The 22,879-nt window shown below is 44.8% G+C and overlaps 3 long non-coding RNA genes across 4 annotated transcripts; all 3 read left to right on the top strand.

Moving 5' to 3' along the window:
* The first annotated feature begins 138 nt into the window (after nt 1-138).
* On the top strand, nt 139-21,439 carry LOC102156055. Of its 2 annotated transcripts, none has more exons than XR_005385384.1 (4): nt 139-1,069; nt 9,468-9,533; nt 18,588-18,753; nt 20,252-21,439. It is a non-coding gene; the product is annotated as an uncharacterized LOC102156055 (long non-coding RNA). The 2 variants fall into 2 exon arrangements; XR_005385383.1 differs by having other exon boundaries at nt 150-1,069; nt 20,247-21,436.
* On the top strand, nt 1,092-2,728 carry LOC119867961. The gene is made up of 2 exons (XR_005385387.1): nt 1,092-2,383; nt 2,465-2,728. It is a non-coding gene; the product is annotated as an uncharacterized LOC119867961 (long non-coding RNA).
* On the top strand, nt 12,097-12,993 carry LOC100686867. The gene is made up of 2 exons (XR_005385382.1): nt 12,097-12,324; nt 12,806-12,993. It is a non-coding gene; the product is annotated as an uncharacterized LOC100686867 (long non-coding RNA).
* Nucleotides 21,440-22,879: the final 1,440 nt, after the last annotated feature.

A 22,879-nucleotide genomic window follows, 5' to 3' on the forward strand; every position in this document is an offset into this window, starting at 1 on the left:
TGGTGGGGAGGGAGATCGCACATGGAAACAAAGACCTGAGTATGGTGATGGTGTCCAGCCAGTGCTGGGGCGCATGACCTGAGTATGGTGATGGTGTCCAGCCAGTGCTGGGGCGCATGGGGAGAGAGTCAACGACAAACGACTCTTGATATTTTCCAAGTCCTGTGATTTCATACCTGCCAATTCTCTCCCAACCTGTTGGATGGTTTCATACCTGCCAATTCTCTCCCAAGTCTGCCCAAGCCCATTTTCCAGCCAACAGATCAAAAAGAAAACACGTTCAGCTTTCACAGTTTTATTGAGATGTTAAGAAGAAACAGCCAACATATACATTCCTCATTTCGTCACGATTGGCATTTAACCCACACGATAGGCTCTTCTCTGGCCGTCATCCTCTCTTTGCTGCCTGGTGCTGTGTGAAGTCCACCAGGACAGAGCCCACGGGTGGCATCACAAGTGGGAGCGGTAATTGCGATTGGCTGTAGGGGAAGGACAGGTTTGCAACAGGGACAGCAGTTGGAACGTCCCCATTCTCCTCTTCCTGCCCCAGTAGAAATTAAACAGGAAATTCTCCACGAGGGAGGGCTCCTGTTTGATTGCTCGCCTGCTCATCCTTACCGTCATCGCCCCGTTTCCTACTCTTCACGCTGCCCTTCCGGTATTTTCTTTTGCTGCCACCTCTCTTGACTCCCTTGTGAGGAGCTCGGTTCTTGCCCCTCCTCATGCCATGGCTCTTTAATTTGCGGCTGGTAGACATTGTAATTTCTGCCAAAATGAGGGGCTTTGCAGGGCCGGGAGGCCAGGAGTCTGGGTATTTAAGGCCTTAGCCATTGTGACTGTGAAGGGGTGTGGCTTAGCAGGTGGGTGGGGCTCCACTGTGATGTCACTGAGCTTTGTTACACTTGTCATATAGGAGAAATAAGCTGGCCCCTTGAGTGCAGCTCAAGGCTATCCTCAATTTTGAGGCCCTTTTTATGTTAAATGAGGACTTCCAGACAGGTGTTATTGAACAACTCAATTTCTGCTCTGTGTCAGGCCTCTGGGGGAGTACAAGAGACCATTAAAATAGGTATCTCCTGCCTGTAGGAAGTTTAATGACTGTTGAGTGTGTGTACGTGCATGTGTGTTTAAATCTCTCTTACACCACTGGGAGATCACAAATGTATTTCTGCAAGGATGTGACTCTAGGAAACCCAATTCAATATGAGCAAAATATAAATATTCTTTCTCTTTCATCTAACTCTGACACTATGGGCTAATTTTGTGACTGTCCTATGTATTGTAGGATATTTGGCAGCATCCCTGACCCTCTACCCGTAGATGCCAGTAGCTGTGACAACCAAAAATGTTTCTAAACATTGCCTTGGGGGAGGGGCACAATCACCCTCTGTTGAGAACCATTGGCTTCACCATTTAAAAAAATTCAGTCGTCTAATATTTATTGATCACATAGTATGCATTATGCACCTAGGTGTTAGAAAAATCATTGTGGATAAAACCAGACATAGACCCTGGTTTCATGGTGGCCCTCAGCCTCATCAGCGAGGGAAAAAGTCATCAGAAATCTGCACAAATCAGTAAACAATAACTTCCCAACATGGTGCAGGATAATTACATCTTGACAGGGTGCAGGATGAGGTTGGAGAGGCAGAGACCAGACTAGGCTCATGTGCATTGGGAAGCTACAGAAAATTGTTTAAGAGGGTAATGTGATGAGATTAGAGGTTGCTGGGTAGAAGGTGGATTGATGGGGATGTAGAATGAATAAAGGGAGAGTCTAGTGCCAATTGCAGTGGTTCAGGAGAGAGGCATATTTGATTGTGGCTCAGGCCTGAGCCAGAAGGGGTGTTGATTAGGATGTAGAGATGTGGGCAACAGACACAGACTTGGTGATGGATGGACTGGTTTTGGTTGATGAGAGCAGAAGGTGTACAAAGTGTGGCTTTTGTTCCTGTGTAATAGAGCTAGCTGGATGCTGGTGCCACACACCGGCTTAAAGGCTAGTGGTCATCATGCATTTTGGTTGAAAACATTTTAGGTTTGAGGTGCCTTTGATATTTCCAAATAGAGATATTGCATGATTGCTGGGTACATGGGCGTGGAGCTCCAGGTAGTGTGAGTTAGAGATCACCACCATCTCCAACTTTCCCAGTAATGGATTCAATATCCAACCTTCTCTTCTTCCTCCTTCATACCTTATATTCAGTCTTTTGGAAAAACATTTCAAAAGAATTCCCTCTTTCTGTTCCCCCTTCTCTTTCCACTGCTATCATTCTCGTTCAAGAACCAAGCACCTTCCATGCAGCAGGCTCTTAGCAAAAGTGGGTTGAATAGAAAAGAGAACTCATTCAAGTTCTACTCTTGGCATTTCTGATGTCTATAGGTAAAAGTACACGTCATGTTTTTAAACCTAGATTCCTTGTAAAGCCATCAGAAATGATACTTTCTATTATCCTATTTCCAGGAGGGTTCTGTTGGAGACCTTGATTTGCTCAAAGAAGGAGGAGCTCCAGGAAACAGGCTGCAGCCTTGTCATTTTGTATCTTGGGACTTTCCTGTGCACCCCTGCCTTGTTCCTCCTACAAGCAAGCTCCGTGAAAGCACACATTTAAAAATTATGTTTGCTGCTATATGTTCCTGAGGCCTTGAACATTCCTGCCACAGAGCAGGAGCCTGATAAGGATGTGTAGGATATTTGTTGAATAAATAAAAAGTCCTTCTATTTTTCCAACTGCCTCATTCCTCTCCATTTTGTCCCACCTCTCCAGGGAAGGTGCTCCTGACTTTTCAAATTCTCATTTTTCTTGGTAATTTGTCCAGGGCCCATGGTCCTTTAATACTGTTCTCAAAGTCAACCAAATCTAAGTGTGTGGCACCCTGATCCATGCCCATGTTGCCGTGTAGTGTGCGCGAGTGTGATCTCAAGAGGAGGCAGTGTCTTGGTTCCAGTCCTGAGTACACCATAAGCATCACTTCTCTGCACTTCAGGTCCTTTCTTTTGTAAATAAACTGGTTGGGTTAGGTGATCCCTGACATTTTCAGACTTTTGTAGTAGGCTGCTTGTAGTTAGGGGCTGTGTTTTTAAGTTTCTACTGTGTTTTCCATGGGTACTGACAGAGTCCACGATAGGTGGTCAATGAACATTCATTCATTCCTGCCTCTTGGGCATTATGAAGACAGACAGTAAGACACAAAGTGACTCTGGATACCACACAAGAGCATTTCTAGACAGGGAAGTGTGAAAAAGATGTTGTCTCCATCATAGGCCCCATTATTCCTGAGCCTGCTGGCTGAAGCATTTGCAGAGGAACTGGCCTCGTTAGTTGGAAATACATTTTCTGGATGGTCCTGGAGACTGGATAATATTTCTCTCCCCAGTGCCCTAAGTCCATCCCATCCCCAAAGACCCACTCTGCCAACGGGAAGCTGACATCACAGGGAATAAGGCAGTCACACTTGAGAACTGATGAACAAAGAGGAGTCTCCTTTTGCCTAGGATTGAGGAGAAGTTCTGATTTCAGACACTCATGCTGAGAAACTCCAGCAGCAGAGTCCAGTGTGGGGGGAGGTGCTTGCAGGCCAGTCGGGGCTGGGGCTGTGGGTGTTTGGGTTGGCTTCTGGGTCAGGCCTCCTGGAGTGAGGACAGAGTGGAGCTGAGCATTAGGCACTGCTGCCCGTCTCTGTTTCTCTTTCCATTTCTGCCTCAGTGTTGCGTGAGCCAAGGGAGATTTAGATAGAGCACAAGGAGTTCACTCCTGACCCTTAGGGGAACTGGAGCTAACCTTTGCAGAGTGTTTGTGAATCCAGTCTGCTGACTGTCTTCTTATCTCTAATTCTGTTTTTTAACTCCTCTTTTTTTTTTAAAGATTTTATTTATTTATTCATGAGAGACACAGACACACACACACACACACACACACACAGAGGCAGTGACACAGGCAGAAGGAGAAGCAGGCTCCATGCAGGGAGCCCGATGTGGGACTCGATCCCAGGTCTCCAGGATCAGGCCCTGGGCTGAAGACAGGCACCAAACCGCTGAGCCACCTGGGCTGCCCAATTCCTCTTCTTTCTTGGATGTAGAAACTGAGGCACAGAGTGGTTCCATGAGCTCCTTCAAATAATCCAGCACAGGAATAGCAGAGATGCCCAGTAAAACTATTTGTTCCATACTTTGGCTTGACCCCTGGTGGGTCTTAGTTTTGTTTCTCTTGAATAGAAATGGATATTTTCTGGTATTGCTAAGGGGACATGGAGAGAGAACTAAATTTCTTGTCTTTTTAGAAGAGGAGCTATCAGCTCCCTCTGTCTTTGGGCTGAGTGTTATCTTGCCTGAAAACAGGTGGATAAACTGAATAGTAGTCTTTTATCTCTTGGAGGGATGGCCAAAGTGGTGCTGTGGGGAAGGGGTTGGAGGTCAGTACTCCCAACGGCCCTTTTCTTAGATTAGGAAGGGGCAGGGGCTTTAAGCATCATTGTTTTAGAAGTCAGATCTCTGGTGGGGTCCCATCTCACTTCTCCAATTCCAATTCACTCCATAATTTTCCTGGTTAGTCCAATAGATGTCTTCCCAGGGCTAGATCTCCCCAGCAGGCCGGGAATTGGGGCTTATTAAGAAGGAAAATGGAAAAGTTGCTGACAGTCCTTACACATGTTGATGACTCAGTCTGAATCCCTCTCTAAAACCTAAGTCTCTCCAGATGTTGACCTCAGCTGGGAAGTGGGGACCTTCTACCCTATTCACATGCACACCCTGTCTCCTTTGCTTTTGCTGCTGCTGCTGCTGTTTGGGCAGGCGAAGGGGGCTTAGGGGCAGGCAATGGGATGGGAAAGCTGCTGGAGAGTGGTCCCACCAGGGGCAGAGGTCTCTGAGCTCAAGACTCATCTGCTGTCTCCTGTAGGGAATAAAGAGAACCCAGAGCCCAAAGCTAAAGAAGAAGGGATCTCAACTCCACTTGCCTCTTCCCATCTAGTTCTGGGAAACAAGGAAGCATCTTGGTTCTGAGGATGACTGGGTTCTGCCTGAAGGTTTGCTGGGATTCTTTCCCATTTGTCCTCCAGGCTCCTTTCCCAACCTTTTTGAATTTGAATTGCTTTCCCAAAACTGTTTTTTCCATAAACAATTTCTGTTTTCCAGGAAGAGAGAGTTTGGGCTGCTAAAAGGGAGGAGACACATCACAAGACCAGTGGCCCTGGGAAGTTCCTCAGGAGTCACCTGGACCCTCCCCCCTCCTTCTGGAGGTCAAGAGGCTTGTCCAAGGGCTGCACCCTGGCAGTGCAAGAGCTATGGCTGGACTGGGGATTGTTGATTCCCATGCCAGAGACTGCCTACTGCTCCCTACTACCCTCCTTGCTAGACAGGAGTAGATGTGGCCTTCACTTTCCATCTGCTTGCCTTTTCTCTTTTACAGGTACCACTAGGGCCATAGTGAAGGAATCTAATACTGAAGGAAGATGGAAGACTGGGTGGGGGAAGATAGTGAATTCTTAGAGGTAGGGTGTGAGAATTTGGAGGTCTTCTGCACAAATTTGAGATTCTCCTTTTGGAAAGAATTCAAAGTTTTATTTTTGTTATTTTTGGACTTTCAAAATGTTGTTTGAATACATCCATTCGTTTTGTAACTATTAGCGATAAGGCTGCATGGTGTAATAGTGCACAGAGTAACTCTAAATTTTAGGCTTTAGAAGCTTCCAAATAAAGTTTCCACATTAGCTACTCCCCTGACCCCACTGATCTTAACCCCTGTCTATACCGTAATGAAGAAAAAGCTGTCTCTTGCTGGAATGCACTGGGGATACAGTTCCCTTCAGTAATAAGGCAAAAACAGGGCTGTGGCCTCAGAATACAAAAGGGGTGTTATGGTATGAAAATATCACACATATTCAATCATTGGCCTCATGTGGTCTTTAGGAACAAATGTGTTTTATCCATCTACCAACCGGAGTAAGGAACTTTGAGTTGGTAGGGTTGCTAGAGAACAGTTTCATAATAAATAGGTCTGGGGATGAAGGGTAACTTGGCCAAAGTCACAAATTATAGGCAAACTTAGATCTCAAGCCCAGATCTCCTCATCTCCAGGCCAGGCTTCTTGCCACTGTGCCATGAGGTACTACTGTTGAGATTTATGGCCTTTTTTTTTTTTTTAATTTTTCCCCTGTGCTCTTTCTCTGTTTTTCTTTTCACCCTTCATGTTCTGAAGGCCACAAGCCATGAACTTTTGCCCTCTTCATATTATCCCACCCACCAAGCACTATCATGTCACTGAGTTTGAGAGTACCTGCCTTGTGAAAGGGAGAAGAGTTGACACCCAAAGGGGCTAAGGATCAGAGTGACAGAGTGTTGTCACACTTGAGGGTCAATGCCTTTATAATTGATTGCAAGGCATTGTGACCAACATATTGGTAGGGTACATTGGCCAGAGGAGACTCTCAGTATTTCTGGGATTATCTTTTGTATAATTGTCTCTTATAACTCCACTGACCAATATTTGGTCAAGAAAGAACATCATAATCCAATTATATCTCTTTGGCTTGCTGTGAAGAAACTCCAAACTCCACTTCCTACTCTTAGTGATGAGCAATAAGGGTGAAGGAGAGAAGATATGCTGGAAGAACAATTTTACTTTGGCTCTTGATGATCTTGAAAATTGGAAGAGACAAAGAAATCTTGCCTGATAGACTTGTTGCCTATTTGGTTTCTTCATTGTTCTTTTGGGCAGAATTGCTCATATTTTGAAAAGTAAGTTTAGCTGTATTTATACTAAAGAAGGAGAACAAAGTAACTCTTTCACAAATCTCAGAATTCTGTGGTCCAAAACACAAAGATCTGGTGACCCTGTCCCCCTCGCACCCTATCCTGGGACAGCAGGGATGACTGCCTAGGGAAATCTTCAAAACAAAGGCTTTGCTTTCGATAATGACCCCCTTCCCCCAGTCCTCCACCCCAAAGATGCAGATTCTTTGTGTGTTGCAGTGACCAGATTTTATTGATCAAAAAAATTGTCAATGATGGGCAGTCTTATTTTTGTTCTGGGAGGAAACGTGGAGGGTAATGCCACAGAGGTGCTCTGGAGTTCTGGTAAGGACTATATCACCGTGCGGAAATATTTGTATGTCCTATAGACCACTGTCCTGCAATAGTGCTGGGTGGTTTCGCCATGCTGTAAGGAAGCAAAGACAATGGAGGTTATAAACTTCCCTGATTAGGGTAGGAGAGTCTCAGAAGGTTCTTTAGGTGAGCACATAAGGCCAACTTGACATTTTCCAGGTTTTCCTTTATGGTTTTGTTACCCTTTTAGCTATAGTTTGGCCTGACTTACTTGAAACTTCCTGTGATGCCTGTTCCTCATAGGCCATGTGTCCCCGGAACAAGCTACATTGTGGGTGGGATCCAGTGCAAGATGATTATACTGGCCTCTTGTTAAAAGATATGTTCCGGATGATGATAGGAGAGCATAAACCAAGCCTCAGGTCCCCTGAGTACAGGGCTGTTTATAAGCCTCTGAAGCTCCTTTTCACTTAAGGCGCTTCTAATGGTAAACATCCAGATCCAGAGAATCTCTATCTAATTATCTTTATAGTCCAGGAGAGCTGATCGATGTCTTATTCATAATGGGGGGTTGATGAATATTTGCAAATGCCTTGCTTCTCACTGAAGCAATGCCTCATGCCTGAAAATGAATGAAGCCTCTTCAGTAATGCCTCCATCACTACTTCCTCTCTCTCCTCCTTTTACAAAACATTCCCCAACTGCTCCCTTTATGTCTACACTCCCTCAGGACCACATACTCAAGAACTTGACAGTTGCTCCCCCCCTTTCCTTGGTGGTACATTTTTCTACATTCCTGAAGAAAGCCCTCTGAGTCCTAAGGAATGGGCAACAATGCTATATCCTAGAGTGGCTGCACTCAGTGATGGTAGATGTTAGAATCCCAATGTGGGTTTTCTGGTTATTTACCTGAAAATGATTTTCTGAGCCTTGAGATGGGGCAAAGGGGGATCATCGGAAGAAACCAGGCCACTGTGGACTTGGATTTCCCCACTCTGGGATGTCACAAAGTCCACATGAGGTCAGCGACCAAACCTATGGGAGAGGGGCTGAGCAGTAGGACCTGGGATGATCTCCTTCAGCATTTATTCAGATTGATTTTCTTGATCCAAGCCTCTTGATCTACTAAACGTGGACAGATTATTTCATTTCTCTGGTCTTAAAAATCTTCTTTTAGTTAAAGCCAGAAGGACAGGGACTTAATGACAATCCTATTATTTTACTAATGAGGGAACTAAATGCCCAGTTGGAAATTACTTCCTTAAAGGCATCAGGAAATTGCTCAAGGACACATAAATACTAAATAGCTGAGGTGGGAATTAAATCTGTGTCTACTTAATTTTAGTGCTTCTGCACAGTGTCTCCTCATGTATTTTCTGCTATGCTGGATAGGGGCAGGGAGTTCCATCACCCAGGGAGTGACACACACTTCATGTTTATCAAGAGGACAGATGTGGACAAAAGGCTTGAATATTAAAACCCAGAGAACACTGATCCAAGTCAGTGATGGGGATGGAGAAGAAGGGATGGATTGTAAAACACTGAGGAGGTAAAGGGAAGAGCTATGAAGGGAAAGTTTGAGTCCTAGACTTCTGTCCTGAGTGAATAACCAGTAGATACTGAAGCAGCACCTATATTTGTATATAAAGCGCTGGTTTTAGTTTTGCACAGATGGAGATGCCTACTGAATAGACCCAATGTTCACTCATGTGCTCAGAGAACAAATGAGATATAGATAACTAGCTGAGAAGAGCAATGGGGCTGGTGATGTAGAACATTGGTAAAGTAGAGTTTTGTGTAGTTGAAACTACAGGAGTAGAAGAGATGGTCTAGGGGCAAAATTACAGGATTTGTCATCAGCCTTTGGACGTTTTAGGGGACGTAGCTGGAAAGAGACAGCAGAATAAAAAGAGTGAGGTTGCAAAGTAACAATATGAAGTTCATACGTGGAAGCGCCAGACCTGGGGTGCTCATATTACTCACTGGGGACCTACTGAGTGCTAAGCACTGTGCAGAGCACTGGAGGAGGGTCATCTTGCTTTCCAATCCTTATTTGACCCTGTGGAGCACGTGACTGTTAGGTTCCTGCAAAGACAGAGGAGGAGGGGGTGTGGTCAGGAGTGCAGTGGGTAGAGGAGAGACAGGAGGTGAGGTAGTGGAGAGTGGAGGTTGTTTTGGAGCAGAAGAAGGTAACCCTCTCTGTGGCAACCTCTCTCTCCTTTGCTTTACAGCCAAGCTTCTCTAAAGAGGCTTTATTCGACCATTATTGCTCTGACATAGAAGGTTCTTCCAGACTCACTTTACCCATGTGTCCTTTTCCTCTACCTGCCCTCAACCTCCTCCTTTAGAGATAAGTCTGTAGTTTGGGATGGACATCCAATCTTGACTGGTCCTTATTATTTCACTCTGTGTCTTCCTTTAGGCAACTTATATTCTGGGAGTACAGAGCCAAGATAATAGCTTGTGCTTGGAGCAGTGGCAGGAATTGGTAAGTACTCTAGAGATATTTACCTATTTATTTAATCCTTATATCAACCCTGTGAGGTTGGTACTATTATTGCTGCATTACAGGACTAGGGTGGTTGGGTTATTTGTCCAAGACTCTGCAGCTAATAAATGGAGGAGCTGAATTGTTCTTGCATAAGAAACTGGAATAATTTCTCATGTAAGACTGTTTCATACATATTTTACATTAAAAAAATGCTAAGCAAAAAAAAAAAAATGCTAAGCATAAAGATAGGCACTCAAGAAATTCTCAAGAAATCCCTGCTAATCGAGAGGTGGATCACTATTATTTGTCAAAACAAAGTTCTTGAACAAAGATATCTTATTTACAAAGTGAGGATTTATTCAGGTATTTGGTGTGTGTAAGGGAGGGGGATCCAAGTTGATATGTACTTAGGCTGGTAAATTCTTAGGTAGATTTTTGTCATAATTTGGGATCTCACAAACATGGCTCCATCACTTCCTTTCTATCCATTCCTCACTCTGACCCACACCACCGTGAATGCATAGGAAAGAGCACAGAAACATATAGGCCCAGAGGCCACTGCAGATCTTCAATACAATTTTGGATGAATAAATCAGTTGTTCTATCAAATCATCTCTAGGGCATATCATGATCATCCACTCTAATCTTTTAAGTTTAAAGATCTCAATTTTTAGGTATGGAAACAACTGGACTGTTAGTAACTTTTGATGAAAGAGGACATAGAATAAATTAAACTCAACTTCACATATGTGTACATAGGTAGTTAAAAAACAATTCTATGTATCTCTCTTCTCTAACTTCTCAACCTTTATTGCATTCCCTAGTATTAAAACCACAGGTCTTACGTTAAAAGAACAAGAGTATTTTTTTAAAAGATTTTATTTATTTATTCATGAGAGACAGAGAGAGAGAGAGAGAGAGAGAGAGAGAGAGAATGAGGCAGAGACACAGGCAGAGGGAGAAGCGGGCTCCATGCAGGGAACCTGACGTGGGACTCGATCCCGGGTCTCCAGGATCACGCCCTGGGCTGAAGATGGCACTAAACCACTGAGCCACCCAGGCTGCCCAAGAACAAGAGTATTGTAGAATTTCTTGCCTTCTAGTGTCTGCAAGAGGCAGGAAACTAGAGGGACTATGGGAGGCGCTTGGATTATCATCTCCCTTGCCCCTGCAAAAGGTGGATCCTCTTGAAGAGGATGAGCCATTGTTCAGGAAGTGTGTTTGAAACCAAGCTTTAAAGGAAGAGAGGAGATGACTTGTCCCCTGGGGCCTCCCTGCAGGTCTTTGCCTTCTGGCACTACCTAGCAACCATCCAAGTGTATTCCTGGACTCTTCCCTCTCCTTTCTTGTCCATGTTGAATCTTCCTTCATGATCCTGACATTTTCATGCTCTGGGGTGGCAACCCTTGACCATTACTTGTTAATTTTGGACATACTATTGAGGAAGCTACTTGGGTCTCTATTTTCTTGCCAACTGTTGTCCAGTGAAACTTTCAAAAGCAAGACTAATCATGTCACTCTTGCTCAGAATGTTTGGGAAACTCTTTACCACCCTACAAGGTTTCATATCTGCCTTCTCAACCTCAACCTTGCTTTTTAGCCATGTCTTCTTTTTTCCACCTCAGGTAATCTCTGCTGTTCCAGCTAAGTTGAGTTATTTGAAACAGAAAAAGTACAGGTGTTCATGAAAAATTCAGTATCTTACTTGATTTTTTATTTTTTAGCATCTTTACTTACTAAATTTTTATGTGTCCTTCAAAACTCAAAACAAAGGCACCAAATTCTATAATTACTTCCTCAACAAACTCTTCATCTTTTGGGCACATTTTACATCATTTATCATATTCTGTCCAGAATTTTTTTGTATGCATGTCTTCTCTTCCCAGACTTACAGTTTCTTGGGGTTGAAGCCGTATTTCTGTGGGGCTCTGGGGGACATGGCAGGGATAGTAGATAATCAAGATAAATTGAGCTACAGGTTTGAACTCTACATTGTTGGAGATTGGAGTTGGGGGTGGGGAGAGGCAGGAAGGAGAGATTACAAAGGATCACAGGGCAACTTTTGGGAGTGGAGGATATGTTTATTATCGATTTATATAAATAGATTTATGGGCATATACCTATATCAAAACATCAAATTGTACATTTAAATATGTGCAGTTTATTGTATGTCAATTGTCCTCAATACATTCTTTAAAAATATCCATATTGTTCAAATCCTTGCTAAAAAAGTTCTTTCTATAAATAAGATGATGGGACCAGGAATGCATACCTAAATGTGCCAGCCAATAAAGGCTTTGAAGTTACGGAGTCTGAAAGACTAGTACAATTTTACTTGGTTTGTAGCCTACAGGGTGGTTTGTATGGGCTACAGTGATGGGCAGCCAGCTGATTCTAGTAGTCCTAACAGGTCCTCTCTTGATTTCATCCAAATGTCTCAGTGCTTCCCAACCACCCAACCAAGCTCTTCTGTTGACTTTCAGCCATTGTGACAAGGCATCACCAATCATCAGGTCCTTTTACCAGGAGCTCCCATGTCATGGCCACTTGTCTCTCTATATAAAGGGAGTGATGGGTGGGCTGCTTTGGATACATGGACCTGGGGTGAAGGAGGGGGACAGCAGACAGAGGCTGCTGTTGCAACAAGACCCCTGGGGCTGGCCAGAATTGGGAAATGTAAGAAGATGGTGCAGGCTTGTAGATATAAGTGTTCATCGTGCCATCTGAAGGATTTACTACAGAGAAAAAAAGCAAGGAAATTATGCCAGAAAAAGAACAGGAAGACAAGGTATTGATGACATTTTCTGATAACAAAAGGGGACTCTCAGACTTGAGGAGCTGCCATCCTAGCTTGCAGGTGTTCCAAAGTGTCATGCCTTTGTCAAAGCAAAGCTCTCCTTTTGCCTTCCAGAGACTGCCTCCAACTCTTTGACAGCCTCCCTGCTCCCTGCAAAACTGCAGCTCTCTTCCACTTTCCCACCAGTCCTAAAAACAAAACAAAACAAAAACAAAAGAAAACAAAAAAGCAAACCCTAAACATTCTGCATTCATTACTTGTCTTCTTTATGCTAGAGCCTCCCATGAATCTTCCCTTTCAGTAGAGAGGGTGACATAACCACTAGACCTACCTTTTTGAAGGTTGATTTCTCAAACTTTCTGGCCTATGTCTCACGAAATCTGAGAAACTGAGCTGAGAAGTTCCCTATATAAAAAAAATACATGGGTTTCCTGAGCATAAATCTTACACTTTCTCATTCTTGTCTCCTTAGTCAGCAGCATACGCCAATGCTCTGGTTGAAGACACTGCTTGACGTCATGCTTTTCCATGTCCTGTTTTCTTCCACGGCCAGCAAAAAGAAAAGCCTATTATGTGGCCGGCCCAAGACCACCATAATCATCTTTGATTTTACTTCTCTGCCCCCAGGTCTCTAAGTAAAATCTGTCTCCTTTCACTGAGGAATGGTGTTTTGTGTGTTTTTGCTTAGCTGGAGAGTGACAACCTGGAGTACCCTGGCCTTTTTTTCATGTTAACAGGATAAGTGAGGTATAATAGATAGAGGGATAAACAAGGGAGTCAGGGGGAAACACACACTTCCTGCTTAAGAGGTTTGCTAATGAAATGTATGATTGGGTTTTGGCTTGGGATAGGATGAGATGCTTTCTGGATGTGAAAAGAACTTAACTTGGTTTGAAAGAGATCTTCTAAGCTGCCTGGTCTGGGGTACAACAGCCAGAAAATCCATGACCAGATCATCAGCTTATACTTCTAGCTTCACTTGTTGGTAATTAGTAATGAAAATGCTCAGTTTTTCTAGAAATTAGTTCAGGTCCTGTCAAGATGGAGCCCAGGAACTGTGAACATGAGGAAGGGCAAAAACATAACAGAGGCCTAGAATGGCATATGAGTATTTAGAACTTTTTTTTTTTAAAGGATGACATCCCCAAGCATCTTCTGACAGTATACCCTAGATATAATACAGTCTTGGGACCCTTGGGGTCAAGTAATTCTGATATCTGTGTGGAATCCCTTGTGTCATTGAACCTGAAACTTGTATAAATAATTCACATGAAGGTACCACATCATCTCCTACCCCCAATGCATTTTACCCTTAAATCGTAAAAGTTCTGCAATCTTTAAAAAATCATATGCCAGCCAGACCAAAGTTGATCTATAAGATTGAGGCCTCGAAACCCAATTCTTCCATCTTCTTTGCAACCTGAAAGATGCAGAACCTATTGTTGAGCCAACTTAGGTAGGTCCCTGTGTTTTGTCCTACTTTCTAGATATTGATGAGCCACTTGTTCCTGCTGGAACATGGGTTTCTCTAATGGCCAATTTGCTCTTGGTGGGTGCATTAGGTCTTAGCATGGGAGTGGGGAGAGATTATAGTTTCAAGGTGTTATGGCAGGTGTCCCTGGGCCCAGGAACAGAGGCATCTTGCAATAATGTTATAGTTACATTACCAGATGTAAGTATATCTTATGATGGTACTTTAATATAAAATGTTAGTTATAACAGTAGATAGAAGCAGATCTTGCAGTGGGACCCCACAGTAAAAGGTTAGTTATAACATTGTAACTAAATATATTTTCCGTGGTGTCCTGTAGTAATATGCCATAGTTCTGCCTTAAGGTGGTACCATGTTGTAATGCTCTACTGTATCTTGTAATAATGTGCTGTAGTCACATGTTTTGCACACACTGGTGGAGTCTGGGAGAGAAGGAGAAAGCAAAGGAGGTCATTAGGTTTTCCTGCTTCATTCTGGTGCCAGTCACCTATACCATGCTCACCATTTTTGCCAGATTTACATAGAACTTGGCCTTGTTCACGTGCATGTGTTATTGAAGGGCTTATAGTCTACAGAGTCAAAGTAACAGCACAGGGACACCTGCCTAGCAGGTGCCCCAAGGTTGAAATTAAGTGCAAGAACTTTGAATCATAGTGTCTAAGGCATTAAATATTTTTTGATGAAAGTCCTGTATGAAGTGAAAAAATCATGACTGAAGTTACACCTCACAGCAGCTTTTGTGAGTTATGTCAGGTGACAGGGCCATTTGGAGGGACCTGGAAAATAAAGGGCTGGATAGTACATGTTTTAATTTTTGCAGGCAAAAGCTGCCACAGTGAGTGGCTATATGGCCACATTCCAACAAGACTTTATCTGGAACTTGTGCTATTATTTCACTTATCTTGTAACAATGATATCAAATTTACAACTGAAACACACTGAACAAACACAGTGAATGATTAACTTGAAAAAAAATCACTGAAAGGCAGAGGTAATGGAGTGTCCTTTCTACTCTCACAGTCCCCTGAGCTTCATTAAGCCCCTGGGACTCATCCTGGCTCTGCCTGGACCAGGATCTTCTTTCTTTGGGTATTGTGTAAGTGTCAACTTCACTTTTCCTTTTCTAAACCCTTTGTGATAGTTTATCCTTTCTATTTATGGACCTTCAACTCCGTCTGGATGTCTTCATGCAATGGGCCGTCTTTCTGCTTGTCTTGGTGGTAGTCAGGCTTCTTGTAAAAGAGGTCATTTGGGGGGTTGAGGGTAGGACTAGGCGATTGGGGCTAGAGCACAGAACCTACTAGTCCTGAACCCGGTGTCCTGAGGCAGTTAAGCCAGTGACAGGAAGAAAGCTAACTGGCTATTCCCAGGGTCAGGACATTATGTGATGCAATGTGGTCATAATGCTCTATAAAGTCACCATTATCCTTATACCTCATAATAGCAGATGTTGAAACTGGCCCCAAATTGAAGTTTGTAAGTTTATTAATTCAAGTGCAATCCCTTCTGCCTGTCTACAACCCATTTTCTAAAGACTTTCTCCATTCTTTCCACTTTTTAAAAATTTTATAGTTGTCTGTTACTATGCCATCTGATGTCTATTTCAATATACTCTCCAATTACAGCAGATTATCTTACTTCCATGATTATGTTTACCTGATGGCTTCGGAGCTAACTTTAGTCCACAGATGTGTTTTGACCATGCAGGCCAACATGGGGTGAGCAATAAATATTCGAACTAGGTGCCACCACTGAAGTCAGTGACTTTCATATACAATCTGGATTTTTTGACTTCTTGGTTGCTCTTAAAAATTTGTTCTACAACGCTGCATCCCACTTGAGTTCAGAAGTACCTTTGAGATGGGGCATGTACTCTTCACCATCGTCTCTGCAAATCTCTGCTTGTTTCACTCACATATTACTGGCCTGAACCCTGAAGACATTGACTTTGTAACCTCTCTCCTAAACCTTTGGAACCTACAACTACTGACTTTGTTGGTTCCACTTCTCTCTTGCCCATATTTATCAAATAGTTTAGGGGCCAGTTCGGTATTGTAGGCAGGGGAGCTAAGGGTAAGAGCCTGGGATTGAGTCGCAACAGTTTGCTCTCTTTTGGCTTCCTATTCAGATCCCAAGGACCACACATCATTGGGGCTATTTCATTCCTGGCCTCAGAATCCCTGTTTGTTTCTAAGGCACAGTTTGAAATCCATGGGGGAAAAAGAAGAGAGCCAGCTGTCTAGATGTGCCTCGGGTTCTATATTGGGAATGAGAGACTCGTCACAAATCAGAGTCCTCCCATCCCTGACACTCAGCACTACATTTTGATGGGTATCCCACTGTGGTCTCTAAAACAGTCCCCTTCCACACAGCTGGAGCAGCCAGGTAATTGTGTTAAGCAGAGGAACTGCCTGAAACAGGTCCTAGCCCCAGGAGTCTTTTCCACTGTCCTGAATGCCCGCCCAGCAGGGACCCTGTCTGACTTCTGCATCTCTGGTGTTTGACAGTAACAATGGCAGCACTGATGATAATGTTGTGACAGGAGAGTTCACTGAATTATCAGTTTGTGTGAATCCTCTGAGCATTTCCTCTTCCTTGTTTGAATCCTAGAGCCACATTTTCCTATTGTTTCCTTGCTTTGGCTGGGGGACAAAACAAAAGCTCTTTGAAGATTGCTTCCTTCCTGAGTTTTCGATATCTAAAAACCGGTGCTCAAGAAGGTATTACATTTTGGGAGTGACTTGACTTTTCTCACCCTCCAGTAGAGCCTGAGACAAGGACTTGAGTACATACAGGTTTTATATTATGAAGTAGATTCTAGGAAGCAGGAATGGTGGGAATTGAGAGTGTAGGCCTGGAAAGGGGGAGCATAGAGTATGTTACGGGGCTGATGACTGTCATAGGCAAGGGAGGTAGAAACTATATAAGATGTACCTTAGAATTGTCCCTCCTGATGATGGGAGGCTGGGACATTTATCCATTGATTGATTTTCATCTCCTACTAGTTGAAGGCTTCCCCTAGGGAATGTTAACTGCTTCCTTCCCCAGCTGTCTACAGTCTTTGGTATGTGGGAATACTTTCTCCCTGTTATTCTGTTCTTTATTCTTTGGGCTTCAGCCAAAAATGAGCTGGAAAATGCATCATTTTAAGATTTAATGTCGTGTATATATGATTAATCTATTTATATCTGCATTTTATATACACACATATATAATTTCTGCATTTATATATTAGATACATTGTCTATTAGATACATATCTGTAGTGCAGGATCTACTTAATACTCTGTTATTTGGATTTACATAAAATAATTAACCAACCAACTTACTGCATTTCTAATTATTTGCTTTTATTGAAAAATGCGTATGAAATATACATATTTATTCAGCATTGTTAATATTTTTAAAATTTTTCTTAGGATACAGCTATAGAAGTGAAGTTACAGAGTCAAAGAGGATGACATCTTTAAGATTCTTATTACATTTTTTTTTCAAAATCATTTTTTCTAGAGGTTTCATTGACTTATCCTCCCAACAGCAGTGTGAGAGAGTACTTACAGTGAACTTTGGCAATGACCAGGAATGGGTAATTAAGACAGTTTGTAAATCTTATTGCTTAGAGAACTTTTAGCATAGTAGAGATATCTACTTATTTAGGATAGGTTAAGGTAGGTTAGGGGGTTATTCTACTTAAATAGAAAAGGGATGGATGATACTCATTCTGGATTCACCGATCTCTCTATGACAAGCATGCTTTTTTTTTTTTTTTTTAAATTATATCTGCTGGAAAGAGCACATGCCCATCCATCTGCACACATTAAACACAGAGAACATATTCTTTTTTTTTTTTAAGATTTTATTTATTTATTCATGAGAGACACAGAGAGACAGAGAGGGAGAGGCAGAGACATAGGCAGAGGGAGAAGCAGGCTACATGCTGGGACACCGAGGTGGGACTCGATCCCAGGATTCCAGGATCACACCCTGGGCTGAAGGAAGGCGCTAAATCACTGAGCCACCCAGGGATCCCCCAGAGAGCAGATTCTTAGCAAAGAGTCCCAGTTTGGGGATATTTGAGTTTTCAAAGGTGCCATCATGTGTTCCATTTTATTTTCTGTTGATCCATGTAATAAATGAATTCCCAGGTAGTCTGTGTTCAAATCTCCATGACTATGTGGAAAAGCATAAACCAGATATATGTTAGGATTGTTGGAATTTCAGTATACATTACCAAATGCTTTGAGGAAAGTCTGACAAGGAAAATTCTCAAGCTATTGATCATCAGGATTGGGAAGGACTTGATTTTCCTTTGTCTCCTCTGTTTCCCATGAGTTGACTGGTAATCAAAGAAAGAGATAAATGGGGCACCTGAGTGGCTCAGTTAAGTGTCTACCTTCAGCTGAAGTCATGATCTCAGAGTCCTGGGATGGAGCCCTATATCCGGCTCCCTGCTCAGTGGGGAGCCTGCTTCTCCCTCTCCCTCTGCCTGCCATTCCCCTTGCTTGTGCTCTTTCTCTGTTAAATAAATAAATAAATAAATAAATAAATAAATAAATAAATGAAAAATTGTTTAAAAGGTGGTCAAGAAAAGAGGCAAAACAAAGATCTAGATAACTTGGGTTTCTATTCAGCCCTTGGACTAGTGAGCAGGGACCATAGTTCTCCATCAGAACTCAGGTGAACGAGTTGCAGCCACATCTATGTTTTTTTCCAGCACCTCCTCTGTCTTCGTGTTTGACCTCCTTGCCTTTCTTATCTTACAGGCTCAGGGCACATTCACATCTGTCATCAACAAGAAATGGGCTTGGGTGTCACCGGAACCAAGGGGAACAGAATCTAAGGATTCTCAAACCCAGAATAAATTCTGACTTCCCCAGTTCTTCTGAGGCTTCCTGCTAGATCTTTTAAAGCTCTCAACACCGATAGCTGGTTAGTTTCATGAAAGAACTTGGTAAACAGCTGATTTCCAACCCTTGTAGGTCCCCACCAGTGTCTGAGACAGGCCATTCCTCCAGAACACCAGGGGGAGCTGTTGTGCTGCCCAGTGCCAGCACCAAGATGGTTTCTAAGGGGAGTGTGGCTATAGATGTAGGTATATGCAAACCAACAGGACACAAGTACGGAGGATATACTAGTCACAGAAAGCAGAATATTTGAAACTGGGATGGCCCTAGAGTTTCCAGAACTATGGTGGCCAATGTCCATGGAGGAAAATGTAGTTTCTATCGTATCTGTAAGCTGCTGCCTCCCTAGATTTCCCCTTTTTCACCCCAATCCCTGCTCTAAATGTTTTGATTCTTGATGAGGTCTGCAGATACAATAAGTGAAAAGAAGAATCCATCCCAAACTAATAGCATTCCAGAAGGAAGAGATATAGAGAAGAAACATTGCTGCCACTATACAGCTTACGTTCCATGTCTGCCCATTCCTAAAATGTCTTATTAATTGATATTTCCAAGGGCTTAGACCCAGGGCTGGAACAGCAGGTGCTTAATAAATACTTGCTGAACGGAGGAATGACTCCAGTTCCAGGGCTGGTTTTGCCACTCTCTGACCCTCCCTGGTCTCTCTGGGACTCAGGCCCCCCATCTGGGTACTAGTGGGTGGGAGGAGAAAGGGAGATCTCACTAGCTAGTCACTGGAGTCCACTCTAGTTGGGATGTTCTGTAGTTTCCATATTCAAGGACCTGGGTAGTTAAGTGTCTGAAGTAGGAGTCGTCTTTATTGCCTCCCACAATAAACTGACCCATACGTGGAAGAGAAACAGTCCAATTCTTGAGCCCACATCAGAGTGAGTATGCACATGCTGAAACAAGACACAAGCTCTCTTTTTTTAGCTCTGGCCCCACCCCTGTTCATTTCAAGTGGCCCCTGGAACTCAACGACATGGAAGATAAAGTGATTCCAATGTCCCTAGGGGGATAAACTTAATCCCCTCTGCCAGGCAGCCCCTGGTTTGGGGTAGCCAGGGCTCCTCCCTTTTTGCCTCCTATGTTCACGGCTCCTGTGGGCATGACTTAGTGGTGCTGTTCCACACTGACATTTCCTTTCAGGAGCAGCTGGTTTTGCAGCTTCCAGCTTTTCCAACACTTTCCAAAGGAGGCCCATTTCTTCCCTTCCAAAATGCCATTATTGGTGGGCTGGCAGTCCCTTCTCAGGGCTCTGGGTTCCTCCAGCAAAGGAGCAGCCTCTCTGAGGGGGCTGAATTTCAGATCTGGAGGTGTCTTCCTTCAAGCCTTCAGGTTTTCAGAATTCTAATACTCCCTCTCGATCCCTCACACTGAGAGACGTAGGTACTTCTAATAATTGTCACCTCTTTGCCACTTTCATATTCCCCTTGGCCTCTTCGGTTCTTAGTACTAAGTTAATTATTCCTTAAATTCTCTCCGTGAAGATAACTCGTGTGTTTTCTGTCTCCCAAGCCTAGATCCCGACTGATATAGGTCCCATAACAAGGAAGACAGAGGTCATCCCATGAGGCCATAAAATCCTAGGCATGCCAGTTTGTCTACTTGTGTGCAGGTGAAGTGGCTCCACCAAGGGTAGTCCAAGGCCAAGGGTAGTCCTCCAGAGGAGAATGGACGCCAGTACAAAGCACTGGGGAAGAAGAAACCCAGTAGAGCTGGAAAAGCATGCAATGAACCAGTAAGAGGGATCTGAAGGGACCTGCCCAGCACCCTGGTGGTTTCCACTATGTGGACATTGGAAAATCTAGTTTACCCCACACAGAGGCTTAGGGGCCAGATGTGTGATCCCGGCAAGTGGTGTTCCAGGAGCTCGTGGCAGGGAAACATCAGTCAAGTCAAGGAAGATGAGAATATCTCCTGGAGAGGTAGGCAGAAAGAGGCGGACATGCTTTCCAGGCTGGAAAACCAGAGAAGAGTGGTTGAGGCAAGTCCAGGAACACAGACTTGACTTGAGGGAAGCCTCCTACATGAATCCAAGGAACTTGCCAGAGTCTTTACTTTGCTTCTGTGTGTTGGAGTCGTATCTGTATACATGACTCAGGCACGGTACACACACCGAGCAGGTCCCCGGAGCAAGTTGGGGTGGAAACAAGAAGATGTGCTTGCTGAAGAAAGGGATCAGGCTTCCCTGTACTCACTTTAGATGAACCTGGGATGGCACCCTGTCTGCTGGCTCCTCCTGGAAGGGACACCTGACTTAGTTTATATTTTTAGGTACATCTGCAATTGATGATAGGCTGTCACACAGCAGGAGGCTTGTGATGTATGATGTGGGGAATGAGTCCCTTCAGATTTTCACAGCGTGTCCTCTTGATTTCCTTAGCTAAACAATGAAGCAATTGGACACACCTTGCTCAAACTACTCCAGATCTTTCCCAGACCTGGTTGGGGGCATGTGCTCGATCCCCACATGTAACACATTCTCCAGGATGGTCCCGGGTGCAGATGCATTGCTTTGGGAGTGCAGCCACGGTAGCCTTGTACCCCACTGCCACAAGCCACACATTGTCCTCTCAGGAAGCTTGCTAACAGCAGGTGAAGCCACCTTGTCTTATCATGGGGTGTTTTCATGTGGATGCACGCGGCTACCACAGAGGTCCAGGCACGGGAGTGGTCCCAACATCCTTCTTGGTCTTGGTGGGTGACAGGGAAAGGGGAGGAAAAAGGCAAATGAAGTGTGTCTGGTGGTGGTGGGGTGGCTTGGAGAAATGGGGTTGTTGGGTTGCCCACCAGCTGGGCTCCGAAGCAGGCTCTCTGCCTTGGGAGGAAGCAGGCTGGGAAATCCAGCCTTTACTGTGTGTCACCTTCTAGGGCTCCTTCTGATTTCCTGTCTGGCTGGAGAGAGCGCAGGGGCGGCTCCAGAAGCACCGCGAAGTGAGGCTTCCCTGTTCCTCTGCTCCGACCTCCCGTCTCCCCTCGGTGTTGAGGCCCAGCTGCGCCCTTGTCCCTGCGGCCCCAGGGAGGGAGGCTCAGGTGCAGAGAAGTTCCAGGGAGGGAACAGAAGAGGGAGGGCAGGGCAGAGGAGGAGGAAGGAAGGGCTCGCAGAGGCGGAGGAGGACGGGATGGAGGGAAAGGCCGCAGGCGCCCCCGACCCTAGTTCTCGGCCTCCTGGGGCAAGGGAGGCTGGGCTGAGACTGCACCATGGGGGGGGCGGGGGGGCTCGAGGAGGGCCTGGGCTGCCTCCCGCGGGGACCGTGGCCGACCTGCAGGGCACACGCGCACACGCGCACACGCGCACACGCGCAGGCCTCCTCCAGCTTCGCTCTCCTCCCCCGTCCAGTTCTCAGAACTCACTCCCATCGGATTCCGGGAAGTGGCTGGTGCAGCTTGTAACCGAATCCCGTCGACTCCCTTGGTGCCGCGGGGCGGCCCCTCTGCCCGCCGCCGAGCCTGGCCCCCCGCAGGCCTCACCCCCACCCCCCACCCCGCCGGGACCCCCAGCTGCAGCCGCCTCCGGCTCTCCTGGGGGGAGGGGGGAGCTGTCACCGGGCCTGTCCCTGCTCCCGCCGCCTTCCGTCGGTCCTGGGTCCAGACATAGCTCGCTTCCCCCCAGCCAGCCCTGGACCAGGGGACTAGGGGGTGCAGGCTCCGAGGGGATGCTCGGAAGGACGCGGTCTCACCGCCTCAGAGGGATCTCCCGTCCACCCGGGGCTGAGGGCTCCGTTCCTTTCCCGCATCTTTGCTGCCCTGCTCCCTCCTCCTCTCTAGTTGGAGGATGCCTGTGGCCACATCTCCTATGGGAGGTGGGAAGGCAGGTCAGGGCTTGGCAAGTATTTTTTTGTTTGTTTTTGTTTTTCTGTAAAGGAAAAGTCAGTAAATATTTTAGGCTTTGCAGGGCCACATACGTTTTGGGTGCATATGCTTTTCCTTTCCTTCCCCGATCCCCCAGCTCTTTAAAAATGTTAACTAAAAAAAAAACAAAAACAAAAACAAAACAAAAAACCAAGCTAGTTAAGAGGCTGTACAAAAATAGGCCATGGCCAGATTTGGCCACAGTGTGTTGACCCCCGGACTAGATGCTCTCTCTGGCTGTTACCTGTTTTAAATGTCTCCAAAATTAATTCTGGGCCTAGATTGAGTCGTGCTGA

Source organism: Canis lupus, chromosome 37, assembly GCF_011100685.1.
Source record: "Canis lupus familiaris isolate Mischka breed German Shepherd chromosome 37, alternate assembly UU_Cfam_GSD_1.0, whole genome shotgun sequence".
Lineage (NCBI taxonomy): Eukaryota > Metazoa > Chordata > Mammalia > Carnivora > Canidae > Canis > Canis lupus.